This window comes from Ostrinia furnacalis, unplaced genomic scaffold, assembly GCF_004193835.3.
Source record: "Ostrinia furnacalis isolate ACB-3 unplaced genomic scaffold, ASM419383v2 OfSCF3264, whole genome shotgun sequence".
Taxonomy (NCBI): domain Eukaryota; kingdom Metazoa; phylum Arthropoda; class Insecta; order Lepidoptera; family Crambidae; genus Ostrinia; species Ostrinia furnacalis.
The window spans coordinates 405,300-419,660 of NW_021133503.1; positions in this window are offsets into that span (position 1 = coordinate 405,300).

The following is a 14,361-nucleotide window of genomic DNA, read 5'->3' on the forward strand; positions in this document are numbered from 1 at the left end:
TATGTTCACCCTGTATAATTCGGCGTACTCTTTATCTTTTGCAAACCGCCTACGTAAGCCTTCAAACCTAGACAGGGCTAAATGATATGATGATGGAATATTAGGTTCGTCTTCGCGCCACGGCAGACCGACTTCGAACCTCCCATTTTCGAGCCTACGTGTTGTTGTCTCTAATATGCTGATGGCCCTAGCATCTTCCTTGTTAACTTTGTTTTCATGTTTNCTCGTTGGGTGAAGGAATACCTTCCCGACTTACTACCTCGAGGCCTATCGTCAAACCAGCACCGCAACCTCAATATCGGGGACTTAGTTTTTATTGCTGACGGAAATCTTCCTCGTAGTGTTTGGCCTCGTGGTAGGGTCGAGAAAGTATTCCCTGGGAAAGACGGGATCGTGCGAGTGGCTGACGTACGGACTAGCGCAGGGGTCCTTCGTCGACCTGCGCGTAAAATTGTGAAACTAGACCTGTCGCCGTAGTTTCTTTGGTAAGAACCTAGGTTCTTACCAGGGGGGAGAATGTTGGCGACAGATCTGGTAACACCGGTGCTAGGCCGTGGTCTATGGACTGCAGCCTAGCAACGGTGTTAGCCATCTTGTTTTTGAATACTATTCTGTTGCTTTGGCTTTTGTGCTTTTTATGTGATCTGAATACAGTTTCGTATTTTAAGCTGAGCATTTTCCATTTATGTAGCTAACAATGACTTAACACTTTAAAATAACAAGAGTGGTCAAAAAATGCTCCAAAATTAAGGAATCCGCTAATTAATTTAGAAAAATAGTAAATGCGGATCTTGGGAGCTGTTAATATTAAAAAGTTTACTGTTCCCGCCTTGTATTATACTTTATATCCCTTCTGCAACTTTAGCTTCCATTTTCTGTTTAGCTTCACGTTATTTTTATTCCCCAGAGTTCTGCTGTAATAAAATCTGTCGTAACGTTGCATGCGAAACAGGTGTTCCCTACCTATTTAAAAAGTTTAAACTTTTAGAACTCGGAAAACTGTTAGAAAATATTACAAGGAATATTAAAATCGTTTGTCAAAGTCAAATGCCTCTCAAACAAGTTACGGGGTAGCCGTTATTATGCATGAGAGCAATATAGTCTTACGAGCACCCATGACTTACAGTGTAAGTCTTACACAAAAGATGACTGTTAATCATTATCCATCATGATATATTAAAGTAATAAATTTTTGGCTTAATCTGAGTAGAAGCTCAGCAAAAAACAGTCACTAGCCTATTAAAAGTAACATTAAAGTTCTAGCGCCTAACTCAGCCAGTGCCTGAGGAATGTAAGCGGCACGGGGGGTAATTTTGTGGCGGTCAAACGAGCGAGACTTTAAATTTGTATGCCCTGTTACTTCATAATATAAATAAATAAATAATAGACACGAGACAGACATAAACGCTAGACCTAATACTTAGCACATTCGCGAATTACCCAATCTAATTCAAACAATTCCAACATCAATCTTTGGGCCGTTAGACCGTTCATTCGTTTTTAAGGCCTTGCTGTTTTTCAGCCGCTGATCGTTTTCCAAACCCTATATTAGGTTCCAACGCTGTCCAGCTGCCGCAAACTATGGCCACGTTCCGAAACCGAATAACGCGGGGCAGCAAAACCATCGTCCCAAAATAATAACCTCCTGGCCACATGTCGACGTAATACGGACTGGTCTCGTAAAAAATAAGAAAAGGACCCCGCAAAATACTCGCTATTACATACCGTGTGCCGCTGAAATTGGAAATACATTTCGCACATGACACGCGGGGTGGGGTCAACTCATTTTCAAACGTTTTTGCATTAAACGTGTTTTAAATAGGAACCATCATTTATGTAGTTATTACAATCTTGTTAACAAGATTGATTGTTATTATCAATCAAATATAATTGAAGTTGATGATAGAGCGACTAAAGAGCTAAAGAGACAATTAATAAAAATCGTCTCGAATTTCATCGACGTCACTTTATATTATGTATTTATTTTGTATTTTGCCATTGAATGATAAAAATATAAGTATCTCTTTACTACAGCACATTTGCGCAGTGCACACCACCTAGCTACATTGTCACGTACGATCACTTACGTTCGGAGCAAGGCGACTTAGACCGTAAAAATAGCAAACTTCTGTCGCTGCGCAGAAAATATAATTTCCAAGTTGTCACACTGTCCTAATAATTTGCCAGCCGGACTTCGTATCTTATCGCTCCACCTCTCATATCACTGATTTCCAACGGGAAGAATCCGGGGCATTCTGCATACGGAATCAGCCATTCCGTTTACCACGTGTCGCGCAGTGTGACCCGCCTCCGAATGTGGCAAAAAATGAGAATATCCCACAATGAAATCTTTTCGTGCCATTCGTGACGACACCTGGCTCGGAGTGGATTTAAAGAATAAACCGTCTGGGAATCTTATTTATAATTTTATGGCGTCGCGGAGATATCATTGACGTATATCACACCTTTTGAACATGCGAAAAACTCGATTTATGAGACGACTTTTGACTTATTTATTTTGATAAGATCACGTATAATTATAGAAGTTTAGGTACGGTTTGATCTTTCTTTTTGGTCGGAAAGTTTCCTCGTTATTACGAGTAGGTATATTTCAAGTCCTTTTCACAAATAATTGACATATTACGCCTATATTTTTGTTAAAAAAGACATTTACTTAAAGCCCTATTCTTGGTTTCATGAACATTGACGAATTTGTGCTTTTTATTTTGTGATGTGCACTAAAGATTCTCTATACAAATATTGACTAATTTAATTCCAATATCTAAAGTTAAATTGTTATTTCTATCCTGAATAATTAATAGGAGTACGAACCGCACGAAAGTCTTGTACGGTCAAACACCAATACAATTTGCATCCGAGGTATCCCCCGCATTGCATATTCATTACCCTCTGCATCGAACCAATCCCAATGAGTACTGCTTACATGCATTTTATGTATGATTTATATACTACTCATATAGCGCCGTAATACAGCTGTGAAAGCGGGATGCTTTAAAGCAGATGGATTTTTAAAAGCTGGTAGCTGGTTATAGATTTTGATCGCTTTTTATTTTGAAGGGGTTTAGGCCATTTCCCTCCGCGGATCTATTTACCTATTTTTATCTATTTATTTTAGTCTAATTTTTAATTTCATTTCATTTCATCATTTCATCTGTGACAAACTAAAGTTCATACGGGTGAAGCCGCGGGCTAAAGCTAGTTATTAATACTATTACGTATAATTTCTTTTAGTCTTCATAAGTTTTAGTGTTTCCATTGTCCTAATAATATTTACGTGAATGAAATGGAAGATAAACATTTTCAGATATGTTTACGTTGTGAGATATTTAAACAATAATGGTCGGCCGTTTGGTGTAGTGGTTCAGAACGGACTACTATGCCGAGAGGTCCCGGGTTCGATTCCCGGCCGGGCAGAAATTGAAATGATGAATGTTAATTTCTGTGACGGGTCTGGGTGTTACTATGTATAATATGTATGTATTTAAAAAAAAAGTATATAAGTAGTATATCCGTTAAGCTAGCACCCATAACACAAGCATATTAATTGCTTACTTTGGGGCTAGATGGCGCTGTGTGAGATTGTCCAAAGATATAAAAAAAAATGTCTGATGGTTGGTCTCTGTTATTTATCTACACTAATATTATAAAGAGGAAAACTTTGTTTGTTTGTTTGTTTGGTTGTAATGAATAGGCTCAAAAACTACTGGACCATTTTTAAAAATTCTTTCACCATTCGAAAGCTACATTATCTACTAGTAACATAGGCTAAATTTAATTTGGAAAAAATAGGGTTCCGTGAAATATGTAGATAATGTAGTCCTCGAAAGCTAGTTTCTAATATTTCTTTCTTTAGTAAAAATAACTTAGTTTTGGAAATAAAATACTCATACAATTAGCTTGATTAGGTCACATTGCCTAATATCAATAAAAAACTATTCTTAGAAAGCAGTGGGTGAATAAATAAATATCTTAGAGAGCATAGAGATATCTATACAATAATACGATTATTCTTAAGAAATGGACCGCTGTTACGACTTAGAGCTATACAACTTACTCGGCTGGGAATCCAAATCGATACAAGAGCCAATTCCTAAATGGAAACACGGCAATGTTATTCTACAACTAACTGCTATTGAAGTATCTCTTGCTTTTAAGTATTAGCTTTTCCATCAAAATAACTTTTATCAGAAAGCGTCAAGCTATAAACCTTCTTCTAGGAACATACATTATAACATCTGCTCGCTTAAAGCTCCTGAAATCCAGGCCATAACTTGTTGCAAGACAAGTAAAAAGTATCCCGACTCCTAATAACGTCTTCATCCCACGAACAACGCTGTAAAGTTTGCATGATTACCCAATAAAAAAGTCGCAACACTGACTCAACACGTTATACAAAATAATTCAAAAAGCAAATCCCTGAAGTGACGTTCGCAAGCGCGTTAGAATAAACATGGCAGATGAATAAACGTTGAATAGATATAGTTGTCGCACATAAACGAGGATGTGTTACGCCGCATATAATAGAATGAGGATTCCTTAAATGTAAAACGTTCGCTACCGCTCCGAGAGTCGTTGAAACCCCTATAAAAATGTTAGTTCGTCTTTCATTACATTTTGGAACGCGGCTCCGGCTCCCACACTCGCCAATGTAAACTCAAACCCCCACATATAAAACTCAATTCACCTTGATAAGACCATATATTTATTTTACCAAATGTCCGATCTATTCGTTTTGAATAGCCCATTTTCGGTGTTTTACTTTGTTTTCCACAATCGTGTTGTGATTGAGATAGTTTCGGATAAACAATGTTTGCTTTAAAGACTTCGGATTTGGATTTTTTGTACGGCGAAATTAACTTTGGACTTATTTACGTGCACAGACTAGGTAACAGCAGTATAACTCCCACTACTACTCACGAAGCTCTGTTATTTCCCTTGACAGTCATATTATTGCAAGTTGCCGCCACTTTAATGGGAGCCCCCATGCCGCCGGCGTTCTTGGCGAAAGTTCCCAACTCGGTGTGTGGGATAAATTTCGGGGGATCGATATAAAGTGGTCGGGGTGTTCGTGATACAAGGGTCCTTCTACCCCGCAGGGCAGTAATTTGCACCTGTAGTCTCAGATATTATGTGAGAAATTTTGTGTTACTTGAATACAGGTCATGGGATGAAAAGGAAAATTGCTCGGACGCACAATTTTGATTTTATGCCCGGATCCAGGTAGTTTGTTGCCCTTAATATTAAGCGGGGTAGTTTAATATTCGGGATTCGCTCTTTATTAAATACGGAGCTCTTCGTATACCAGGATTATGTTAAGTCACGTCGGTGCGGGTGTTAAAGCACGTTGTGGAAAAATATTGTTTAGTATATTATACTTCTAAAAGACTATGTTCACATGGATAAAATCCTTAGATGTAGTACATTTTCGTTGTCGTTTCAGCCAAATGACGTCCACGGCTGGACAAATGCCTCCCCCAAGGATTTTGTTTGTTGTACTAAATTGACTGAAAATGAATTTAAGAAATAGAAAGCTAAAAACTTTCTTATTTCCCATAAGGTTACTTTTAATGAATTTCATGCAATATAAAAATAGACTTTCACACGTAGAAAGTAACACGTAAATGCTATTACAAAACATGAATATTGCACACAATGTGAAAAATTCATAAAAATCCAACTTTCATACAAAACAAATTAAGAACAGATCGAGAAGTCACCCTCGGAAACTCAACTTTACCCAAAAGTGGTAACTTGGTGCTACAGTCGACAGTATATTATCAAACTCTACATTTGTATTGCAAAATAGACTGTATCCCAACGAGTTAAGTCGCCACTGTGGCTAGCTTGATGTGCTGGTACAAACTCGCAGGAGGTCAGCGAGACCCGATGAGGGAACGAAATCTGGGAGCTGTTATAATAATTCATGTGCGTACATGGTTATTCGATTTGCCTTTAAATTTCGAATGAAGAGAACGGATTTACGCAGTGGATCTTGAGTGGGTCCCGTACATGTTTGTTATTGCGGTAAACTTATTGCAAAAACTTTTTTATCATGGTTACAGCGTAGACGATGGCTAATGATTGATTAAAATATTTTTTTTTAAATAAAACATGTCTATAGAGAAAAGTCTCCTTTGTCTGTACAACAGCTTGCAAAAGGTATATTTTCTAAAAAAATATTAGAAAGATTTCACTGGTTAGATGAGCACAATTTTTATTTCGTAATAAACTAATTCCCTAATATCAAAAAACCCTCTGAATTTTAATACTAAACAAGTTCTTAGGATGAGAAAATCTCATTTTTTTTTATGTTTACAATGGGTAATCGTAGGTAGATGGCATTAATTGTTAATTCCAAGACGCTCACTCAAATTAGCTCTTTTAATATTCAAAAAAGAAAAACATATCAAAAGCTTTCAGCAACAAAGCCATTATTACTATCTATTAATTTTTAATCAGCGATTTCACTCATTATGCGAATTTCTACAATAGCTTCAGAGTTTAGAATTCCAATTTAAGTCTAGAAATGTTAAACCTGACAGTATTAATCTGCTCCTGAACAATATATCTCCGAGGCCGAGCTCTGGGACCCAGGATTGTTGGGCATCTAATAACGAAGATAGAGGGGATAAAGGATGTTTTAGACTACTAATTTACAAGGTGCAGTGTAAATTAACTTGTAACGGCTTCTTTAGACTCAATTTCAAGCTTCTAAGTCGTGCTCCGTCGGGCTTATTAGAAAATATTTATGTTCAATTTCAGAGATTTTCTCTGTGATAGCATATTTGAGTGCACGCGCTTAGGATGCCAAGTGTTTCATATTTTAATTAAAGTTTCGATTAATATTCATGTGAGGAGAAGAGCACATGCTAACTTATTACTTGATATTAATTTCAGATAAGTTATGTAAATTGTTTTTCACAGAAAATATTTCACGTGTGCACACATGTAATCATAGGTGGTAAATGAAATGAATAATAGACAAGCTACGTAAATTTCTTGCTATTTTATATCTAAAAAAAATCTTAAACTATAAAATAAAAATCATAAAATAAAAAAAATGTGTAAAGAAGCAAATTGAAGACTTAGATCATCGATGTCACACCGTCTAGTCGTCTATTACATAAAGTTTGATAAGCAATCGCCTTCATCCCAGCAGATGCGACCCCAGTCCACGCAGTTGCCAAAAATATGCACTTTTTATTCATACACGGTACCCCAAAACCGTGAAAAGATATGAGCTACAAATCCGACCCATGTCTTCACAAGGCACACGTCTGTCAGATTTATACATACAGTGGAAGGAACGATGCGGACGCTTTTATTGAAATTGGCTTCATTACCATAATAATATTAGAAGGATTGGCAGCTATCGGTGCCGCACCCGATGTCTGTAGTGATCCACACATCCCTGGGCGCCATTACGTGGATTCGATTACCCAATCTTTTATTTTCCAGTTTTATTGCGAGGAATTGTTATGGCCATCATCACCATCTCAGGGATTCAACGCAATACACTCTGAAGGATTTTCGCTAAGAGCGAAAAGGCTCGATACGCCTGTTTGTGTTTTCGGTTGGTTTCGTTTTCCTGATTGATTTTACTTATAAATAAATGGTTTAAGAAAATATTTACATGCAAAAAGTGGGCGATTTAATGAGATATATTGACAAATTGCCCATTTTTTTTTTTAATTTAATTTAACTTATGAAGCACATCTGATTGAACCTAAGACCACGGACAATCTTATGGAGGAGCGGCAAGCGAGCGACGAACGAGTGGTGAACGAATGCGAACAATGTTCAGTTCGCGACCGAACTCTTATTACTAACAAATATCCATCAATATTATCCTACTAATATTATAAATGCGAAAGTTTGGATGTCTGGATGGATGTATGTTTGTTACTCTTTCACGCAAAACTGCAGAACGGATTTTGATGAAACTTTACAGTATTATTGTTTATATCCCAGAATAACATATAGCTATAATTTATGACGATCAGTGACAAACTCAATTTTACGCGGGTGAAACCGCGGGCAAAAGCTAGTTGAGAAATCCTGTGAATATTTTCCTTTCTTCCTATAAGTTTTGTTTAAATAAATAAGTTATTCCATAAAACAAACCACTTACCGAGAATGAGTTGTTGTCAAACTGTTATTAGAGTTTACGTACACACGTATGAACAAGAACATGCTTTGGCATGATTCCATATGACTCCATTCCAAAAGTCTAAGACCTGGTTTCAACGATCCAATTTCTTACAGAATAATAATAGGCATGTCTTACCAATGTATCGTCGACAGCACATCGGATTATACATTTTTGTTGTTAAACAGCATTAAATATAACTACATTAAGGTGGATTCGACCAAACAAGAGTAAATATTATTCTTAGAATAAATCGTCAGTTTTGACGTATTTCCCATACTGAAACTGTCAATGTGTCAGTTATACCAGGAGTTATTCTCGGATAAAAGTTTGGTCGAATTGGGCCTTAATGCCATGATATTTACCTAGGTCTGCTATGTAGGTATACTTCCATTATGTAAAAACTTTCAGGTTGTAAAATATGATCTGTCTATTATTTTACATTGGCTGAAACAGAATATTATGAAAATTTGTTTATCGACTAAAAGTACCTGAGAAAAACTTATCGAAAGATCACGTGACTTAACTAAAATCAAGTTAGCGATCGTGACAAGAGAATAGAAAGGAATCGTTTGCATTTTGTCGCGAGCAGTGAGCTATTTTCCTCATATTACGATATTCCATTCACGATTTCCTGTACGCGGGAGTTTTTATTCCTTCCTCGCGAGCCACTTAAAATCACATAATACGTTGCAAGGAACAATCCCTAATGCATTGTAAGCGTATTTCTCGAGTGCCGTTCGCGTCAGGCATCCGCCAACCCCCCATAACTCATAACCGGCCGAAAAGACCCCGGAACAAAAAAAAATAAACACAACTTGCTAGCGAACAAATGACGACACTTTACGTGTCCCACAACTTAAATGTCCGCAGAAATGGTATCCTAGATAATGTATCCATTCGTCTCCACTTAATGCGTTATAGTAAATCCCCTTTCTGAAAAAGTGAGCGGTATCGTTACTTAGCGTCAGTGCAGGGACTAACGCTTCCGACATGTTTCGCTGGATTTTTTCTAGAACGTTCGCGGGCCTTTCCTTCGGGAATTTCGCAATTTGCCCCTTGAGAGAATAGGAGCTATGTATGGGCTATTTGCTTCGCCTCCGATCGAACGTGTACAGTTGTTACGAAGATTACTTTTCCGTTAGTGATTTTCTTTTAAGCAGACTGTAAAGGGTTTAGGTTTAACAGTCAATTTAAGTTTGAGCTTGCGCCAATGTGTTTTCTTGCTGTTAAATCTTCTAACTACTAAGAAGTGTTGGGTGCTTTTCGTTTAATTATTGGCGGTTTTAAAGTCTTGCAGACTTGAAAACTTTTCTAAGCTGTTGACCAATTGAAAAAGACTGCAATAAATGAACAGGTAAAATGGATTGTCATTTTAAGGGTAAAAAGTGCTGTGGAACTGATATTTTGATTAATACCTTGATTTTAATAAGATTTTATGTCAGACTTTAAACATCACTTTATTACATATTTCTTTTAATTACTTATGTGTTTTACACATTAAAACAAGCGGAACGTTGACATTGCAAAATTAAATCTAACTCGGTTATACAGGGTGCGTGGTAAAATAAATGTTTTATAAACAGAATAATCCGGGAGTTGTCACAGACAGACCGTTTCTTCGGTCCAGAGCAGTTATTAAATTCCCATGCTAATGAGGTTTACCTGTTACTGAGTGCCCACGACCCTCCTCCGAGGGAGCGCTCTACATATTTCATCAAGTCACAAATCAAAATGTACAGACCAAGTGGCAAAAACGTTTTGTTTATGTCCTTTGGAACGAGGAAAATGAACGAAAGGTCTTCACCGTCTTCATGGTTATAGAAAATCATCTGAATCTACGAAAAATATTTTTAAGACAAACGGTGCTGTCAGGTTTTCTTGAACTAAATAACATTGTTCCAAGTTTTTTGTTTTGAAAGGGTTACTTATTATTTTTATAAAATGTTATAATATTCAGTCCAGATCAGATTAATTAGCCACCAAGAGTTTACTCATTACGAAATAGCATGATCCTGGACAATGAGGTGACAATACGTCATTTTAATCAAGGATAGTTCACGTCGCGCCAATAACCACTTTTGTGACGGCATTGGATATCAATTACATAAATAGTTACCATACCATCTTGTTGAACACGAAGTGCAATAAACGATTGAGAATTGAGTATCTTACAGTCTGTAGCAATCACAGTTAATACGAATATAATGAATGTACATTGTACACGTTTTACCGCTCAATTTCACTCTGCAATAAAACATTTTCTTCAATCCGGAAAACAAAATCGCATCGCAACCTCCAGTTTTAAACTTCGCCAAAAACGCCGACGTCGACCGAATACCGAAGCAGTGTCTTACAAGCGGCAAACAACGTCACGGATTCTCCATCAGCGAAATTACTTAATACCAGCCGTGGTCAATCCCACTCGAAGAAATACCAAGTCCTGAAACAAGGGGAATTCTGCCGCTACCAACGTCAGCCGTCTTTTGTCCACTACGCCAAAAATATCCTCCACTCATGCACCTCGTTATGATCTCTATCCAACTGCAATAAAGGTTGCAATGAACGCAAACCTAACTTTGCCCGGGTTTGTCCGGTTCCGTGACAAAGGAACAATGGCTGACCCGGATATTTGGAGGAAAGTAGAGTCGGTTTTTTCGGTAAGAACTCTTTTACTGTTTTTTTGGCGGCATCCAGCGGAAAATTTGTAGTGGCCACAATAGGTGGAACAAGACATTAGTTGTGCTTCGTAGATACACAAGTTATGTCGAGGCGGTTTTCATAAGAAAGTATTTACGGTTTGTTTACTTCACACGAAATATTGTAAGTTCAATTCCATAATAATTCAATTTCCATAATTTTTGTCGAGTAGAACATTATGTCGAATAGCGAGTAAAAATATAGGCATAATATTATTGTAAAATGTTATATTCAGTCTAACAGTGAAAGTCACAAGTTAATAAGAAATTAGAAACTTAACAGCATTACTACCCTGTCATGAGGTTACTAAACTTATTTATTTTAACTCACCCAAAGCACTAACCAAACCTTCAGTTTGTTTAGCCGTTTCAAAATGGCGACTCATCCCTTGAAATGTCATTTGCCACGCATGACACAGGTCTCGAGTCGCACAATGTTAACGCGTTTTCATTACATCCAAGTCACATTCGCAGTAAATTGCTCAAGGCGAGTACGTCAGCCTAGAGTAGCCAAGTATCCTTAACAAACCAGGACCATTTATGTTTTTTACAGTAGTTATAGTTAAACACTATGGCATCACTTTTAACAGCCTCTGTGGTCTAGTGGTTGGACTAAAATAGAGAAACACAGGACTCAAGCCGTGAGTACTTGTAACTCATACAAAAAATGTCGCGATGAAAACCTTGTTTCTTTATTTAGTTGAAATGGAACGCGAAAGTTTAAAATCTTGTAGTGGCAAGTCTAGCTTCAGTGCCAGAGGTCCCGGAATCGAATCCCAGTAGGAACAAAATTTTCTACTCGATTTGCTTGGTGGTAGGGCTTGCTCGATAAAGTGATAGAGGTAGCAGGAAGGCGCTGGATGCAGGCCGCTACCAACCGTGCGATGTGGAAGTCATTAGGGGAGGCCTATGTTCAGCAGTGGACGTCCTATGGCTGAAATGATGATGATGATGAGGGCTTGCTCTTAGTTCGTCTAGCTAGCTACCACTATCTTACTTAAGCCATAAAAACAATGTTACAGCATTGTTTTGTTCTGACAGTTGGAGGAGCCAGTACTTCTGTGGTTGAGGATTCCTGGTGAAGCTCGCTTCCACCTTCGTCGGCCTGATTTTCACTTTCCATCAAGTGAGATACAGATACAGGGTAACACTGTGGCATCTTATATGATTGTCATGTCACATTGTAACAGAAATGTATAGTCTATAGTGTGCTTACCATGAGTTTACGTTAGGTGTGCTCGCTAACGAATGCATCATGAAGATTTTAGTTTTTGAAAGTAGCCGCTAGGGGCGCTGTACCTACTTTTCATAATGTCATTTGTTTACGCAGTCACTAGCGAGCACACCTAATGTAAACTCATGACAAGCACACAGTTCAACACTGGTAGGTATCGATTGTACTTACATTTTATAAAAAAGTACCTACCTATCCGTAACAGAGGTTTTTAAGTCCAGTCCCTGCTCACTCAGGGGATTTTAGAATGTGCTTCCACAGAAAGTATTTCGCGTTATGCGAAAAGTTTTTAGTTCTAACTGCTAAGTCTCTAAACTTCTAATAACTTTTTTGTTTTTGAAAAGTTACGAGATTCATTTAGATTTCGTGACTAGTGAGCTCTGAGGTTATATTGCTGCAACTTATCATTAATTTAACTTATGATTACAGTCGAAAGCTCTTCTTTTGCTTATTTTTTTTTCATCATAACAACATTAAAATAATCTATGATTTAATTATTGTTTTAATTACAATTGACAATGTGTAGGTACTTCAGTGAAATTATAAATTTATATTATTTATATAAAAAAAAACTCTGTTGTTAGAGTTATACAATTTAAATGTAGGAATATCACTTTTCACTTGACATTGGCACAAACAAATCTCTTCAAGTTCAATTGCCAATATAGAAAGAAGACGAAGAAAAATAATATTTCACTGTATTGTAATTCGTGCTTACTCGTTCAACTAAGAACAATTCCCACTAAACCAAAACCTATGGCCGCACCAGTCAAGCGTGAGCTCAGCCTCTCAACGGACGTTGCTCTATAATAAACACTACAATAATAGTGGAAATAATCCTAAAATCGTATGTAACACTCAACGAGCGGGCCCGAGGGAACGGAATCCGCACAATACGCGGGCCCACAGTGTCCGCTATATTAGGCGATTCTTTATTCTGACACAGTGGGAGCAGACTCAGAAGGTAAAGTAAGCTATGTAACATTATTGCTGGAAATAATCCTAAAATCGTATGTAACACTCAACGAGCGGGCCCGAGGGAACGGAATCCGCACAATACGCGGGCCCACAGTGTCCGCTATATTAGGCGATTCTTTATTCTGACACAGTGGGAGCAGACTCAGAAGGTAACGTAAGCTTTGTATAACATTAATGCTAAAAAAAACTTTCAATTGTATGTAACACTCAACGAGCGGGCCCGAGGGAACGGAATCCGCACAATACGCGGGCCCAGTGTCGGCTATATTATGCGATTCTTTATTCTGACACAGTGGGGATAGGCTGAGAAGGCTGGAAGGAAATAATTTAATAATAAGCTGTCTGATGGCACGGAATCCGCTAAATACACTTGGTATAGAAAGGGAAATAGAACAATTTTTTTATTTCCTATGGACAAGGGATGCACATCTTACTTAAATCTGACAAATAAAACTCACATAAAGTCTACTACTTGTCTTGTGTGGTGTACAATAAACTGTGTTCTACTTATCTATAAAGTATTCACTAATTTCAATCGAAACTCTACCACTCCACGCCGCGTTGTATAAATTAGTTACCTAAAGTGTAACGGTTTTAATCATGCTTACTGTACCCAGTTCAGTTGTGATCTTGCAGCGCCAGTCACGAGGACAGACAACTGATGGGAATACCGACTGTGGACCAAAGTGGAGTTTAAACGCTGACATGTCGTATTACGGGGAGTTAGGAGGCCGCAGCGCTTCCTAATAGGCAATCCTATTGTGGCTGTACAACGGCGGTTACTTATGGTAATAGCTGTAATATGGTCCAGGCGATTCTTAATTAGAACCATTCCGAAATTTGCATGTTTATTAGTTACAAACCATCGATTGTGGCTATCTGGCTTATACTAATATGTTTTAGCATAGCTTGCTATTCTGTTATCGGATTTAACTTCCCCGAATTAGGTAAAACGTATGTTTATATTATTTCTGTGGAGTTTATAAACCAGCAAATATTGTTGCACTGCTTATGAATTGCGAACTACCTACTCTTGCATCGTTATAAAACTATATTTACGCATGTTGGTGTTTTTCATTTGGTTAATTTTCAAATATTTAATGAGATAGCTCTTGACCATAATGTCACGTGAAAAGTGAAGATGCAGATGGAGCGAACGTACCCCGAAAATGCCCGTAGGTATTATGCTTATTTCCTATGCAATAAAATTCAAAATCCAACTTGTTTCCAAGTCCTTATGGTAATTCTGCCATCGCTCAGGTCGAGCACAGTATAAACGC